The sequence below is a fragment of the Ranitomeya variabilis genome, chromosome 1 (assembly GCF_051348905.1).
Source record: "Ranitomeya variabilis isolate aRanVar5 chromosome 1, aRanVar5.hap1, whole genome shotgun sequence".
In the NCBI taxonomy this organism is placed as follows: Eukaryota; Metazoa; Chordata; class Amphibia; order Anura; family Dendrobatidae; genus Ranitomeya; species Ranitomeya variabilis.
This window is the reverse complement of record NC_135232.1, coordinates 302,925,258-302,943,078: the sequence shown is the minus strand read 5'-3', so window position 1 is coordinate 302,943,078 and position 17,821 is coordinate 302,925,258. Positions and strand designations below refer to the sequence as shown.

The 17,821-nt window shown below is 43.8% G+C and overlaps 1 long non-coding RNA gene across 2 annotated transcripts in view; it reads left to right on the top strand.

Annotated features, from left to right (window-relative positions):
• Positions 1 to 9,071, top strand: part of LOC143816021 (uncharacterized) — a 53,017-nt gene extending 43,946 nt beyond the window's left edge. For both annotated transcript variants that reach the window (XR_013223874.1, XR_013223875.1), the window contains exons 3-4: positions 7,815 to 7,840; positions 8,841 to 9,071. This is a non-coding gene — a long non-coding RNA (uncharacterized LOC143816021). The remainder of the gene's footprint in view (positions 1 to 7,814; positions 7,841 to 8,840) is intronic.
• The last annotated feature ends 8,750 nt before the right edge of the window (positions 9,072 to 17,821 follow it).

Sequence of the window (17,821 nt, the reverse complement as noted above, 5' to 3'; positions counted from 1 at the left end):
TCCCGCGCAATTTTCTCTGCCAGAGTGGTAAAGCCAGTGACTGAGGGCAGATATTAATAGCCAGGAGAGGGTCCATGGTTATTGGCCCCCCCGTGGCTAAAAACATCTGCCCCCAGCCACCCCAGAAAAGGCACATCTGGAAGATGCGCCTATTCTGGCACTTGGCCACTCTCTTCCCACTCCCTGTAGCGGTGGGCTATGGGGTAATGAAGGGTTAATGCCACCTTGCTATTGGAAGGTGACATTAAGCCAGATTAATAATGGAGAGGCGTCAATTATGTCACCTATCCATTATTAATCCAATTGTTTGAAAGGGTTAAAAAACACACACACATGATTAAAAAGTATTTTAATGAAATAAACACAGCGGTTGTTTTAATATTTTATTGCTCTCTCATTCCATTTTCAGACCCTCGCTTGGCAAAACAATAAACACACAAGATACATACCCTCTCTGATGATCTGTCACGTCCCACGAAGTAATCCATCTGAAGGGGTTAATTAATATTACAGGCACGAGCTGCGATAAACCACTCGCTCGTGCCTGTAATCCCCGGGTGCTGAAAGGAAAGCAGTGATCTATACTTACATTGAGTCGCGGTGATGCGCCCCTGCTGGATGTTCTCATGAACTGCAGCCTGGGAACTTTTTCCCACGCTCCAGGTCATATGAGGACATCCACCAGGGGGCGCATCACCGCGACTCAATGTAAGTATAGATCACTGCTTTCCTTTCAGCACCCGGGGATTACAGGCACGAGCGAGTGGTTTATCGCAGCTCTGCCTGTAATATTAGTTAACCCCTTCAGATGGATTACTTCGTGGGACGTGACAGTTCATCAGAGAGGGTATGTATCTTGTGTGTTTATTGTTTTGCCAAGCGAGGGTCTGAAAATGGAATGAGAGAGCAATAAATTATTAAAACAACCGCTGTGTTTATTTCATTAAAATACTTTTTAATCATGTGTGTGTGTTTTTTAACCCTTTCAAACAATTGGATTAATAATGGATAGGTGACATAATTGACGCCTCTCCATTATTAATCTGGCTTAATGTCACCTTCCAATAGCAAGGTGGCATTAACCCTTCATTACCCCATAGCCCACCGCTACAGGGAGTGGGAAGAGAGTGGCCAAGTGCCAGAATAGGCGCATCTTCCAGATGTGCCTTTTCTGGGGTGGCTGGGGGCAGATGTTTTTAGCCACGGGGGAGGCCCAATAACCATGGACCCTCTCTAGGCTATTAATATCTGCCCTCAGTCACTGGCTTTACCATTCTGTCGGAGAAAATTGCGCGGGAGCCCACGCCAATTTTTTCCGCCATTTAACCCTTTATTTTAGCAGCTACAGTGCTGAAATTTTGCACATACACACTACTAACATTAGTAGTGTGGAATATGCAAAAAAAATGGGGATATGAGATGGTTTACTGTATGTAAACCATGTCTCATATCCTGTCGGGTTTGTGAAGGAGAAATGCAAAGCCGGCAATTGAATTACCGGCTTTTCTATAGAACACCGCTGCGTATTTCTCGCAATGCACACGCATGGTCCGTGTGTAATCCGATTTTTTCTCGCACCCATAGACTTTCATTGGCGAGTCTCGGCCGAGATACGCTGACAATCGCAGCCTGCTGCGAGTTCCCTCGGATCCGAAATACGGTGGAGAAAATATCGGATGATGGGAGCTGCACCATAGATTAACATTGGGCCGAGTGCTATGCGATTTTTTATCGCATAGCACTCGTCCGTATTAAGGTCTAGTGTGACCCCGGCCTAATGCTCACACTTTTGGGTATAGTAAGGTGTTGCCAATTGTACTAATTTGTGCATTGAACTGTTGCTTACATTCTTGGCTTGTGCAGTATAGAACTCCTAAGGTCACAGGACATTTGCAGAACACTGTAAAAATGTAGGTTCTTACTGTAAATATATACTGTACTATTTCTGTAGCACCTGCACAGGATATGACATGAATGTCTGAGGTGGGAATACCCCATTAAATGCAATAGAATAAATATTATAGGCATCATAAGTGCCTTTCTAGGGATTTATAGAGGGGCAATACTACATTTGGAACAGGAGTTATTATTTATCTTTTTATGCACCCTAAAATCTTATTTGCTTTTTATTTAAATCAGTCTCAATATCTCATGTATAAAATTCTCCCTTAGCCAGGCAGTCTGTCTTTTCTAACATTATTCTAAAGAGTTCACTTTATTTGAGTGTGGTCCTTTAATAAGTCAGTTTGTGAAATTTCTACCATCCTAAATATTAAACTATCAATTGTGAATGTTGTTACTGAAAAGTGAAACCATTTGAGAGCACAGCAACTCCGCCAAGAAGTGACAGACCACATAAAGCTACAGAGCTATTAGATGAGTGCTAAGACGCGTAGTGTATAAATGTTGTCAACACTAAATTGCTGAGATCCAAATCTCCTCAGATATTAAAGGGGTTGTCCACTACTTTCAATTATCCCCCCAATGTATCCCCCCGGGGCCCCTGACGAATTTTGTAAATACCTTGCGTTGCCTTTTTCGCCTGTGAGCGGCGCTATGCTGGTGGCTGAGTCCGGGTCACGTGACCCCGAGGCTGCAGCCACCGCTAATTTCCGCCGACGTCACGTCAATTTCCAGACTCTGGAAATTGACGTGACGTCAGTAACAGGCGTGTCCCAGCCGCACAGTCAGCAGTCACTCAAGAGTGACTGGGCTGTGGGTGGGACTGTGGGCTGCCTGTGCTGTGCTGGGGGTGGGCGGGGCTGTGCACTGCAGGTGTCTGGTGCTGGGATCTGCTTGCCGAGATGTGCGGCGGCTGGTCCCTTGTCGGCGGCGGCCGGTGTACTGCACTGTACCGGTGGCGGCCGGTGCGTGGGCGGCCGGTCCCGCGGCGGCGGCCGGTGCGTCGGCGGCCGGTGCCGTGGCGGCGGCAGCCGGTGCGACGGCGGGGGTCTGCGTGGTGCTGAAGGTGGCTGTGCGGTGGTGGTGGCGGCGGCGTTGTCTCTGTGTGCAGGCATGTCCGATGGGACTACAAGTCCCATCGGGCTCTGCCTGCTACAGTGACAGTGAGTGACACATTAGCCAATGATGGGACAGTAGTAGTCCCATCATCCGGCTAATGTGTTGAATGTAAAAAAAAAAACAAAGAAAAAAAAACACATATACAGTACATACATACATAGAACACATACAGAACATACGACATGCGCCATGCGACGACATGCGCCATGCGACGACATGCAGCATGCGACGACATGCGGCATGCGACGACATGCGGCATGCGACGACATGCGGCATGCGTCGACATGCGACAACATGCGCCATGCATCGATATGCAGCATGCGACGACATGCGCCATGCGACGACATGCTGCATGCGACGACATGCGGCATGCGACGGCATGCGACGACATGCGCCATTCGTCGACATGCGCCATGCGTCGACATGCAGCATGCGACGACATGCGCCATGCGACGACATGCAGCATGCGACGACATGCGCCATGCGACGACATGCGGCATGCCGCATACAGTACATACATACAGTACATACATACAGACATACAGTACATACATACGGTACATATAACATAGAGTATATACTCACCATCACTTGTCACTTTGATCCCCGATGCCATTGTCACCTGTAAAAAATATTAAAATAATAAACAAACACTATACTCCCTGATCCGCAGAAATCCAATTAAAACGAGTGTCCCTCGACGATCTCCCGTGGAGAGCTGGAGCATCTGCTGATGCAACCACTCTCCAGGGGCGCCAGGAACACAATGAGGGGAGGAAGGTATCCTTCCACAATGTATTCCCCACAATGTATTCCTACGCCCCTGTGAGAAAATAGTCCCTAGTCTCATTTTATGGCATTGCTGTGTGAGGAGGTTCCCACACAGCTTTTTGACATAAAGTGAGACCAGTGAACTTTAGTAACCTCAGTGATGCACTGCAGGAGCCATTGTCTCCTGTCAGTGTGTCACTGAGGGTCCTATAGAGCAGTGACATCACCCGATGTCACTGTTCTATAGGGGGGATCGTCGTGGGACCCTCGTTATTAATTTGACTACGGCGGACAGGTAGTATGCGGTTTATTATTTTACGTTTTTTGCAGGCGCTGAAGTATGGTAAGTATGATTAAATGAAGAATATTAAAATACTTTTTCCTAATGTGTGCGTGTTTTATTAACCCTTTTTTAGTATTGGATTAATAACGGATAGGCGTCTTATTGACGCCTCTCCGTTATTAACCCGGCTTAATGTCACCTTACAATAGCAAGGTGACATTAACCCCTTATTACCCCATATCCCACCGCTACACGGGAGTGGGAAGAGAGGGGCTAAGTGCCGGAATTGGCGCATCTTACAGATGCGCCATTTCTGGGGCGGCTGCGGACTGGTATTTGTAGCCGGGGGGGGGACCAATATCCATGGCCCCTCTCTAGGCTATGAATATCAGCCCGCAGCTGTCTGCGAAGCCTTTCTGGCTATAAAATATAGGGGGACCCCACGTCATTTTTTTGGGGGGGTCCCCCTATTTTAATAGCCAGTAAAGGCTACGCAGACAGCTGCGGGCTGATATTCATAGCAGGCTACAAATATTGGCCGTCGGCTTTCCCCCTCTGGCGTAGAAAATTGCGCGGGAGCCCACGCCGTTTTTTTCCGTTTTTTTTATTAAATGCTCATTAAGGCCTCTTTCACCCTTGCGTCGGTACGGGTCCATCGCTATGCATCGGGCCGACGTACCGACGCACGTTGTGAAATTTGTGCACGTCGTGGGCAGCGGATGCAGTTTTTCAACGCATCCGCTGCCCATTCTGAAGTCCGGGGAGGAGGGGGCGGAGTTTTGGCCGCGTATGCGCGGTAGAAAATGGCAGACGCGACGGACGTGCCAACGGTCCGCCAAAACACGACGCATCCGTTGCACGACGGACGCGACGTGTGGCCATCCGTCGCGATCCTTCACTAATACACGTCTATAGGTAAAAAACGCATCCTGCGAGCACATTTGCAGGATCCGTTTTTTTCCCAAAAAGACGGATTGCTAAAAACGCAAGTGTGAAAGTAGCCTTAGGCTGCTTTCACACTAGCATCGGTAAGGGTCCGTCGCGCTGCGTCGCTAATAAAAGTCTATGGAGAAAAAACGCATCCTGCAGACAACTTTGCAGGACGAGTTTTTTCTCCACAACGACGCATTGCGACGTGCAGTGCACGACGCTAGTGTGAAAGAGGCCTTAGAAACATCGGCCTTTCTATTATATATCTATGGATATATCTATCCATAGATATATTTATAGATAGATATATCTATAGATACATAGATGTATCTATCCATATATTTGGCTGCTTTCACACATCAGGTTTTTGCCGTGAGGCACAATCCGGCGAGTTTTGAAAAAAACGGATCCATTTTTTTCCGCCGGATCCATTTTTTTCTCATAGAGTTGTATTAGCGCCGGATTGCGCCTGATGGCCACACGTTTCATTCGTTTTTTGCCGGATCCGTCAAAAAAGCTGTTTCCGCCGGATGGAAAACACATACAGAGGAACGTTTTTTCTGTCCGGCGAAAAAACCCACAGCGACGGATCCGGCAAAAAAACGTATGAAACTGAGCTGTGAAATGATGAATCCGGCCTTGGAATCCGTTTTTTCAGGCATGTTTCCATTCAAATCATGCACATTTTCCGTTTATTTACTTATTTCCAAAAACGGCATTAAAACCGCGCATAAACCGCACCAAAAAAAGCATCAAAACTGCACCAAAAACTGCATCAAAACTGCACCAAAAACTGCATCAAAACCTGGTGCAGTTTTGCAGTTTTGGTGCGGTTTTGATGCAGTTTTTGGTGCGGTTTGATGCAGTTCTTGGTGTGGTTTTGGTGCGGCTTTTTCCGCAGCATGTGCACAAGTCTGCGGCTCCCATAGACTTACATTGGTTGTGCACTACACTGCGGATTTGATGCAATTCAGTGCGGCAAAAAACGCTGCGGATCTGCAATCAATTCCGCAACGTGTGCACACAGCCTTAGCATTTAGGGAACCTAGCAAAAAAGCCAAGCAAAAAACAAGTGTGGGATTGCACTTTTTTTGCCATTTCATTGCACTTTGAATTTTTTTCACATTTTCTGTTACACGACATGGTAAAACCAATGATGTCATTCAAAAGTAGAACTTGTCCCGCAAAAGATAAGCCCCCACATGGCCATATTGGCGGAAAAATTATGGCTCTGGAAAGAAGGGGAGCGATAAACGAAAACAAAAAAGCTCCAGGGGTGAAGGGGTTTAGAAACATGGATATGGACATATCTATGGAAATAGACATAGATATATCTGTATCTATCTATCTATCCATCTATCTGTGTAATGGAGTGTGGGTTGGACAAATGTAAAAGAGGAGGTTGGACAGAAATGACATCACAAATCTTTTTGAAGCTAGAGGGGGGAGAGGAGGGAGGGGTTGGGGTGTGTTTTGGAGAGGGTGTGGTAGGTTCCTGCTTAGTAGCAGTGCAATGCATCATGAAACTTGTAGTATTAGAGCACAATAACTCAGGAGAAAGGAAGTTGTCGATTAACCCCATGAGAGCTGAATCCAGCACTAAAGATGTGCTGCTACAGCATGATAAAAGGTAATATTGCTAAAATAAACACAGTAGATGTTTTCAGTGGCACATAATAGCAAGATTTATGGAAAAAAAAAAAAGGTTATAGTAGTGGACAACTTCTTTAAGGTCAGCACAAAAGACTGTGGAGGATTGCGGAATGGGATTTTATGGCCAAGCATCTGCATGCCAGCCTTACATCACCAAGCACAATGCCAGGTGTCCAATTGAGAGCGTTAGAAAGCACTGCAACACTGCACTCAAGATCTGGGATCATGTTCTGTGGAGTGATGAATAACATTTCTCTATCTGGAGAGTCTGGATTTTTTCCAGATGTGAGGAGAACTTTTCCTGCCTGACTGCATTGTGCCAACTGTAAAATTTGGTGAAAGAAGTATGATGCTATGGAGTTATCTTTTGGCTTATTTTACTTTGTTCCAGTGAAAGGGAATCAGTCAGAATGATCATCCCCCTAAAATGTTTGAATAGTCAATTTGGTCTCTGCAAGATGTCATCAGCAATTTTACTTCTGCAATCTGTTGCTTGATGATTGGAAAATTACTGGTTTAATTCACATGCAAATGATCTTTACGTTCATTTCCCAAGTCTCTGCATCCTTGGCTCTATTTCCCTGCTCAGCACCACCTTGTTCTGCTTGACTGACAGCTCATTTTCTTGACTACGCAACCAGAGTGGACTATTAGCAGAAGTGGGGCTGGGTGGGAAATAGGGGCAAGGATGGAGTAGTTTGAGAAGTGAACTTAAACCTCATTTGCGTATGAATTAAAAGAGCTATTTTTTCAGTCATGAAGCAGCAAATTGTAGATGTAAATGTACTTATCTTTTAGTGACAAATATGACCGCCAGTATTGGGGGTGTATTCTTCTCATGGATTCCATGTAGAAGCAGTTTGGGAAGGAACTTTACTGTTCCAGCAAGACTCTACCTGAGTACATGAAAATAAAGATAATAAACCTATAAAAATGACCACATATATGTTTAAAAGATGACTTTTATTGTACAAAAGCTTAAAATATGAAAAAATATATATTTAAAATAAAAGTACAGATAACAATCTGGAAACACAATTTCCCAAAAGAGGTTTACATCATACACAATAATTTGCAATTAATTTTAAAGAATGCAAATGGTATATGCTGTATATTTAAAGTTGTAAAAGTTAAAAAATGGTGTGTCTTGTTACAGGTTTGGAATTTGGACTTGGTTTGGAGGTAAGTTATGCCCTAAACCTCAAGTAGTTGCAGTCTTTTAACAGACACAAAACTTTTATACTGCATTAATGCATTCATAATGAGGATTTTGCAAGCTATTACCAAAAACTCCCTGTGCTGTGTGGCCCATTAGGCAATTATTATGATTTCTCTGTTTACTGTACGTACTGGTCTAACTGTATGATACAAATTGCCTAAAAGAGGTTGTCCCCTTTCAGAAAATATTGTTTTTTGTTTAAAAAAAACCCCAACATTCTGAGCTTTACCATCCCTGGGTCCAGCACTGAGTCTTTGCTGCTTCTCCCAATTTTCAGTTTTGGCTGCAGTGCCAAGGTCACGACAAAAACGCGTCTGTCGATCAACTCTGAGCAGAGCATTCTGACTACATGGGCAAAGTCGCTGAGCTCACTGATTGGGTACTGGACACTGGGAGCAGCTGCAGAGACTCAGTGATGGACATGGGGATCAGGCTTTTTTTTTTAATAACAAACTGCTCCCAGGGACTAAGATTTTCTGAAAGGGGAGCTATGTAGCCCTTACATGGTAAAGAAAAGCCCACAAAAATCAAGCAGCACATCAGCTTTGTAATAACAGGCAGCACTCTATCTGTATTAAGTGATATCTTTGTACAAATGATAATGACAATGCTGTGTACCACCAAATAAATCTTTGATGAAATGATGAACACAGCACTGTAGAGTTACTGTAGTGTCATCTCTGCAAAATAGTTCAACATGCAAAACATAATGCGTGTACAAACTCTATGGGCTTGGTCATTTTTCATTTGTGATTGAACAGATACCATTAGTAGAAAAAGAGCATTTGATTAAGCTACAGGCAGCACACTCCAAAAAATCCAGACTTCTTTTAGTAATAATCATCAAGTCAGGGATAAGTGCATCTTTTGAAGCTGTGCCTTCAATGGTTTAATACCTTCCTTCCCTCTTCACATTGTTCCGTTACTTCCATATATTTAATCATCTGATTGTGTCTATTGTAGGAGTAACAGGCACCATCTGTACCACCTCATGGGAATTGTGGTATGACCTTGTATCCTTGTTAGATGTTTCTGTAATTTGACAATTACGACCGGTCAACACTGGATTACAGCATCTATATCTTGATACGTGGATTAATCTTTTGAATGATATTCTAACGTCCATGTTTTTCTAGTCATTTAGCACAAATGTAATTTATTGATTGTAAATGTGAAACATTAAAAATAATCTGTCAGCATAATTTCTCTCCCTGAACTATTTGTATTCGCATGTAGCTCATTCAAAGGCCACCAATACCTTTACTTCACCAGTTTGTTACTGAGAAATCTGTGATTAATTTGATATGCAAATAATGCTGAAATACCACATAGCATGTTTATTATGTTGTTGAAGGGACTTAATCAGCTGGATTTCATCAAACTGTATGCACATGTAGCTCTTTCAATACAAGTCCAGCAATATCACTTTACATGGCAAGTCCATTCCTCTGTTACTGAGAAATCTGCAAATCAATTGATATGCAAATGAGGCTGTAATATTACCGTAGATCTGAAGCCTCTGCCACACCAGCTGTATTCCCCACCAAGCGCCACCTCCTCCATGTTTCACGGAGCAGATACCATTTATGGGCTATGACGTAAGGAGAGTCATAGGGGCTGTAGAAGGGCAGAAGGAAGTAGACTTTTAGATTAGCCATACCATGTAACAAATGGATATTTCCTGAACACTCAAACTGAGTTGTTGTGGGCAAATTGAGCTCAAGGGAGCAAATTAAGCCAAAAATTTGTAAATATTGCTCCAAGAAACTCAATCAGTCTGTCCATCACTTTGGGCATGATAAGCTGAGGAGAAGTCACAGGAGATCTTTAGCCCCTTAACCCCCAGAGCTTTTTCCGGTATTGCGTTTTCGTTTTTCGCTCCCCTTCTTCCCGGAGCCATAGCTTTTTTATTTTTTCGTCAATATGGCCATTTGAGGGCTTATTTTTTGCAGGATGAGTTGTACTTTTGAACGACAACATTGGTTTTATCATGTCTGTGTACTAGAAAACGGGATACAAAATTCCAAGTGCGGAATTGCGCAATTTTTTTCGAGACCCGTAGCGTATCCATTTTTTGTGATCTCGGGTTGGATGCGGGCTTATTTTTTGCGTGCCGAGCTAATATTTTTAATGATACCATTTTAGTGCAGACACGTTGTTTTGATTGCCCGTTACTGCATTTTATTGCTTTGTCACGGCGACCAAAAAACGTAATTCTGGTGTTTTGAATATTTTTCTCGCTACGCCATTTAGCGATCAGGTTAATTCATTTTATTATTGATAGATCGGGCGATTCTGAACTCAGCGATACTAAATATGTGTAGGTTTTTTTTAATTATTTTAACCAAAACCAAGGAGAAAGATATACCCAAATATCAATATAAGTTTCAAGTAGAAACACAACCTTATAACCAAAAAAACTACTTGAAAAAATTATTCTGAACGCCAATATTGTAAAATCAAATATTTTATTATGATAAGACACTAAACAAAACTAAACACAAAAATATGAGGGAGGCAAGTACTATAAAAAATAGAAGCACCGATGTAAGGGCCAATATGACAATTTATGTAATTATACCCATGCTTTGGTCAAATAATTAATATGACTATGAACAACGGTAAGGAAGAAGAAAAAGGGCACATAAAATACCATTAGTTTATCCAAATATGTGGCTTAATGTGATCCCTCATAAGTAATCCACCTAAGCAAAGTGCATAGTGCATACTGTGGAGTACATATAGCAGATCCTGCCAAGATTCAATTAATACATGGTGCAAATGCACATCTAGCAATCTCTAATAATATCAAACAAAATAAAGTGCAAAGTGCATATGATATTCCTTACCGGAGTTCATATTCAAATACCGTGCCTCAATCCCGCACTCCAACGCGTGTTTCGCACGTGGCTTCTTCAGGGAGTGATACATAGGGGGTGTAGTGCCTCCCATTTATATGCCCGCCGCACATGTACTAAATCAATCATGGTACCAGAGGCGGCGCATCGCCCGCCATTACAGTGCCAGCGTCCCCGGCACATGTCCCGCGGCCACGCCACGGAGAGGCGCGCCGGCGCCGTCCATGACGTCACAGGCGGATCACGTGACAAGGTCCGCCCGCCCAGACAGCAGGGGATGCGCACTGGCACCATGTCCACCATATTGGAATAGGGCAAAGGTAAGGGCAACAAACATTACCCATATTGGCAATAAAATAAACAATATGATGACAGCAGATGTGATAACCAAATGGCGCATCGCATGCCGCCGCAGCGATACCAGCCCCAGTGCCCATCCCGCAGCGACACCACAAGAAGGCACATTGGCACCGTCCGTGGTATCACAAGCAGGAGACGCAGTGGAGCAAGCACGCAGCGGAAACAGGAGATGCGCCCAGTCACCGCATCGATACTATATGGTGGAGGTAAGTATAAGGGCAAACAATGACAGATAATGATTCATGGAGCAAAACAATTTAAATTGGCAAAATGAAGTTTTTATAAACCCGGACTAAAGAATAAATGTGTAGTGAAAAATAATTATATATATATAACTCCCAAAAATAGACAAAAAACAAATATATAAAAACAAAATATATAACACCAAATATGATGTGAGAAAAGTGTCAATTAATAAATCTAATAATTACACACAAAATAGTTTTTTGTGTAAAACACAAACAAATACAATTTAAGATATAACGTGCAAAAGTGTGTCATCTAGTGTAAAGAAGTCCGGATTCCTATATAGATGTCCAGTCGATTTACATGACTCTTCATAGCCAAATATCCATATTGCATGACTCTTCATAGTCGAATATCCATATACAGAGGACTCATAATAACCCTACATATAAATAAACGAAAGAAAAAAACCATTAAAATCAAATAATCTCAGCCCCACTTATCATAAATGGAAGGGATGTACCACAAGAACCACCCTATGAAAAAATATATAACACGGACAAACACTGAGATAAAAAAATATACAGATATAATTAAAAAACACACATTAAAAAGATAATGTCAGACAGACGACAGCACAGAGATCCTCAATCGAGAAGGAATATAATTTACAAAAAGCTAGAAAATCCCCACTGGTCATTAAGGCCATGTGGTTTTATTGTTCTAAGAGTGGTGATCCAGCGGCATTCATTTTGGGCTAACCTATTCATGATATTCCCCCCACGGATGCCCAAATGCACTACATCAATACCTTTTACTTGGAGTTCAATTGGTCCAAATGGATGGAATTCCCGGTAGTGGGCAGGTATTGTCTTTAATTTGACAATATCTTCATTCTGAGAATTTTCCAGATTCAAAAGTCTTGCCGATCTAATATCTCTCACATGTTCCAATATTCGTACTCGGAGTTGTCTCGATGTAAGGCCCACATAAATAAGCCCACATGGGCATGTCAAATAGTATATGACTGATGTGGTTTTACAGTTGATTGGATGGACAATTTTGAAGTCACGTGTCTGCGAGGAATTGCTAAATGTTTCCACCTTGACCATATATTTGCAAGCACTGCAATCACCACATGCACGAGACCCCCACTTGGGACCCTTAGAGTTAAATATAAAGTTTGACTTGGGTACAACATAATGGCTATGTGTGATGGTTTCACCAATAGTTTTGCTTCTTCTTGCAACAATTGACGGTTTATCCTCAATAAATTTTGCCAGCCCAGGATCTTGCCTTAAAATCGGCCAAAATTGATTGAATATACTATTCATATCTTTCCATCTCCCATGATAATTCGTGATGATTCGCAGCCGTGAATCCTCTTTTTTTAAAACTTTATTCTGCAACAATGAATTTCGATCCAATTCCTTCGCTTGTTGGTAACCGCGATTAATGTCTTCATATTTGTATCCCCGATCCAGAAATCTACCTGTCATATCACGGGCTTGTCTTTCGAACTCCTCATTGGTATCACAAATTCTTCTTGCACGAATAAATTGCCCCTTGGGAATTGCCCTAATGGTATGTCTCGGATGTGCTGATTTCGCGTGTAATACGGAATTAGTGCTAGTTTCTTTCCGAAAAAATGGTACTATGGATATTACCAATATGGTCAACTGTCAATTGGAGATCCAAAAAATCAATCTTCTGTGTAGTAATCCTGAAGGTGAGTTTTACATTCCAATCATTATCATTTAGATATACAAGGAATTTATCCAGTCCAATTCTGTCACCCTGCCAAATGAAGAGAAGATCATCAATGAAGCGCATCCAGCTTATTACAGATGGACCCTGAACATCACCAAGGTATGACAACATGTGTTCACGTTCCCATTGACCCATAAAAAGGTTGGCATATGAGGGCGCAATTTATTATTGTTTTATTTTAAATGGGGTGAAAGGGGGGTGATTTTAACTTTTATTTTTTTTATTTTTTTCATATTTTTAAAAACATTTTTTTCACTTTTGCCATGCTTCAATAGCTTTCATGGGAGGCCTGATCAGCTCTGCTACATAGGAGCGATGCTCAGATTGCCCCTATGTAGTTGAATTACAGCATTGCTATGAGCGCCGTCCACAGGGTGGCGCTCACAGCAATCTGGCATCAACAACCATAGAGGTCTGCAGGAGACCTCTGGTTGTTATTACCAAAGCACCGATGACCCCCAATCATGTGACGGGGTCACCGGTGCGCGCATTTCTGGCCCGATGGCCGGAAGCGATTTTTAAATGCCGCTGTTTGACAGCGGCATTTAACTAGTTAATAGGTGTAGGCGGATCGCGATTTCGCCCGCACCTATTGCGGGCACATGTCAGCTGTTCAAAACAGCTGACATGTCCCAGCTTTGATGCGGGCTCACCGCCGGAGCCCGCATCAAGGCGGGGGTTCTGCCATCGGACGTACTATTCCGTCCGATGGCAGAAAGGGGTTAAGTTCATGCAAAGTGTCCTCCAGAACTTGTCAAAAATTGCACACCATGGTCAGAGACTATGCAAACTGGGAGATAGTAGAACTGAAAAACGTATTTAAAAAAGTACTTGGGCTAACTGGAGAGCAAATGGACGTCCTCTAAATGGTGCAAAATGATACATCATTTAGAAGTTGTTCGCTACGACTGAGATAGTAGTCAAGAAGATCAGTAACAATGTCCATGGAAATCTCATTCCAGGGTTCTTGTGGTATGGGAAGAGACAGAAGATACCACTGGTAGACACAGACAGAAAAGGTCCCGAGAGTTCAGTTGTGTGATCCCGTCCAAAAGTGCATTGTCTAACCATTTTTTTTTTTAAACAGTGCTCAAAGTCAGAACTTGTTGGCGTTTGATGAAGGATCACTTCAACAAGGACCTTCGTCAAGAGAGCCGGGTTCCCAGTGGTTCTGGAGAAAGGATCAGAAAATATAAGCATCCCCGCATGCTGGTATTTTTGAGACTGGTCCTTGCCAAGAGAACGTAAGTATTTTTGTGTTGCATTGGATTGTGTTGTATTGCCTAATCTGTATTTTGAAATTCCACAGGAGTTGGTGCTTTTACTATTATAAATGTTTTGTACTAATGTTTTTTTGTTTTTTTTTGTTCACAGCACCTGGAGCAGCACTCTTGACCCTGGTTCTGGAGCGGTCCTTCATCAAACAGCCATGGTCCCGTCCCAGCCATCCAGCAGCGCAGCAGAAAGTGGGCCTGCAACACAAACTGGAGACCAGGAAGCTGGTCCATCAGGTGTTCCCCTGTCTCAGTCCTCTGCCTCTTTTTGGGGGGGCTCTTCGCAGCAGATGGCCTTGGACAGGTCACTCACACCCGAGTTTTTGCACTTGAGCTCGATCTTTCATGATGGACTCAAGGCGGTGGGAGACAGACTGGATAGTGGCTTGAACCATATGAATACACTTATCCATGATGTCACCCGAAGCCTTGGCCAAGTGAAAGCCGACCTCCAGAGGCCAGCACATCATTTTTTTAATCAAAAAGAAGAGGGCATGTCGGAACACCTTACTCCTGATCTACAGCTTAGTGTCATGCAGGCCTGTAATGCTGCTTACGTGCAGGCTATGCAGCAGACTCGCTATTTTCAGCAGCCAGTGGTGGCATCTCCACCTGTGCCAACACTGTCATGCTTGACCTCAATGCCGAGCTCTGCTGCATACCACTGCACGGCCACCACCATTCCAAGCACTGCCGGACACCACTACAGCGCCACCACCATGCCGAGTGCTGTTGGACAGCCCACCACCATGCCAACTGCTGCTCCTTGGACATCCTCCACTGTCACCACCATGCAGCAGCAGCACCTGGATCAAGACAGGTCGGCCACCATCACCAGGCCCCAGCTGCAGCAGCACCCGGACCCTGCCATGGCTTTCACCACCACCAGGACGCAGCAGCAGCACCCAGAACCTGGCTTGGCCTTCAACACCACCACCATGCAGCAGCAGCCGGACCCTGGCATGGCCTTCACCATCATGCAGCAGCAGCACACGGACCATGACAGGTCGGCCACCATGACCGGGCCGCAAGAAATTAGTCCGCCGAGGCTCCCCAGACTGCAGCGCCGATCCCAAAAAGGGAAAAAGAAAAAGCATCGGACTATCGCTATCCCTCCCCCCTCACCTCCCAATGTGTCTGTTTCGTCTCGTCCTTCCAGTGTGTCTCTGCCTTCCCATGCCTCTAGCACCATCCCTGAACTCCCTGACCCCACTAGTTTAATTGCCCCTTCTCCTGCAACCCCTGCGTCGTCTTCAGCCAGCCAGGCCTCACAGCTACACACGCCCCAGTTCCGTCACTCTACCCCAAGTCGGCGTAGTTAATTTTTATTTTTTTTAATAAATGTAACTGTTTTTTGCCCCAATACTGTTTGGTTATTTGTGTATTTCGCCGCCGGCAACACACACCGTGCGTCGAATAAACACACTGCCCTATACACTTTGTTTTTTTGCCACCTCATAGCTCCAGGAGTTATTAAGTAGAACACTGCAGCTTTGTGTGTTTGGTATGGCGCTTTGAGTTTTCAAAAACTAATATTACTTGTATTTTCTCCATAATCTCTTCAGTCTGCTTAATCTATGTGACACAGACTGAAGAGACAATGGCGATAATACAAAGCAGATCTATACTCAACAGGTCATGTGTCATAATTAGTGAGTTCATGATGCACAAAACTCTGTGTCTTGAGCTCATTATTTATGACACCTGCCTTGTATAACCTCCATTGTCTCTTCAGTCTACGTAATCTATTTCACACAAACTGAAGAGACAATGGAGGTCATACAAGGCATATCTATACTCACCTGGACAGGTGTCAGAAATAGTGAATTCATGAGGCTGGGTTTTGTGCATCATGAAGTCATTATTTGACTTACTGGTGAGTATAGATCTGCTTTGTATTATACCTCCATCGTCTCTTCAGTCTGCATGCAATAGATACTGCAGAACAGATTCAGGATGTAATGACGTCAACTACCTTACCACTAACAACATAAGTGGTTTTTAGAGGAAAGACATAGGAGACTCGTTACAGGTATCAAAACACGTTGTTTATTATCAAAAAATATTAGTAACATTTAAAACATAACTGGTACAGACCCAAACCCAACAGCACATTTTACACAATATCATCTTGCCATGCCACATGTCCGATGTCAGAAACAAAATAGGCAGCAAATTGGTCCCGCATGTGGGCATCTTCAACAGTTGACCGCAGAGGGTGATGCTGGTAATCTGGCAATGGGTTTGCAACTGGTTCATCCAGTTCAATGTTGGGTCGCTCCTTAGCCATTATGTAACTGGAGAACCACACAGGCTTTGACAATCTCATCGACTGTCTCCATTTTTAGATTAATGGCTGTCCCAAGAATGCGCCATTTTGAGACAAGAATTCCAAAGGTACACTCCACTGTTCTTCGGGCCCTGGTCAGTCTGTAGTTATAAATCCTTTTAGTGTGGTTCAAGTCCCGACTGGAATATGGCTTCAGTAGGTTTTCACACATCTGAAAGGCCTCAAGCCCAACCATAACAAATGGCATCGGTGGGCCTTGAGTGTTGGTGAGAGGTCGTGGCAGGGGAAAATTAAAATTTTGGCCGTACAAACGTCGGCCCTTATCCAAGTTCCTGAAAGTCTGGGAGTCATTGCCACGGCCAAAAGCTCCAATGTCCACGGCGATAAAGCGACAGTCCGCATCTGCTATTGCCATGAGCACTACAGAAAAATATTTCTTGTAGTTAAAGTACTCCAATCCAGATCTGGCGGGTTTGACAATCTGTATGTGCTTTCCATCCACTGCTCCCAAACAGTTGGGGAAATTACACACTCTCCAGAATTTGTCAGCAATTTCCATCCACATGTCTGCGGTGGGTAAGGGGATAAATTCATCCCAGAGAACATTCCACAAAACTTGGCAGGTGTCCGCAACTATTCCAGACAAGGTGGAAATTCCAAGCCGGTACTGAAAGTGGAGCGATGATAAGCTCTCTCCGGTAGCCAGGAATCTGAAAGAAAAAAAAAATCCGAATAATTCTATTTATGGTCTGGTTTTGCTAAACACATAAAGTAAAATACAAAGAATACATGGCAGAATGATTATAATTATGCCAGGCATTTGTTTAGAATTATTACGTACCTTAGTGTAACCAGGAGAGGTTCCTTTGCAGGAATCGCTCTATGGAGCTGTGTGTCCTGTCTCCGGATGGCTCCTTGGACACGTCCTAGCAAATCCTGAAAAGTCTCTTGAGACATCCTGGTATATTCAGGGAATTTGTCCGGGTTGGCATTAAGCTTGCCATATAGCGTATGGTAGGCTCCACGGCTCTCCCGGAGTTCAATAATGGGGTGTCTCCAAAAACTCCGACGCTGCCGTGTCCTTCTGTCTTTCTCGATTTCTTTGTTGCTCCCAAGCAAACACATAGGCAAAAACAGCTTGATACTTAAATCCAGGTTGAAATAAAAGCTCTCCATGCGAAGATCCATCAGGATACAGTAGCACAC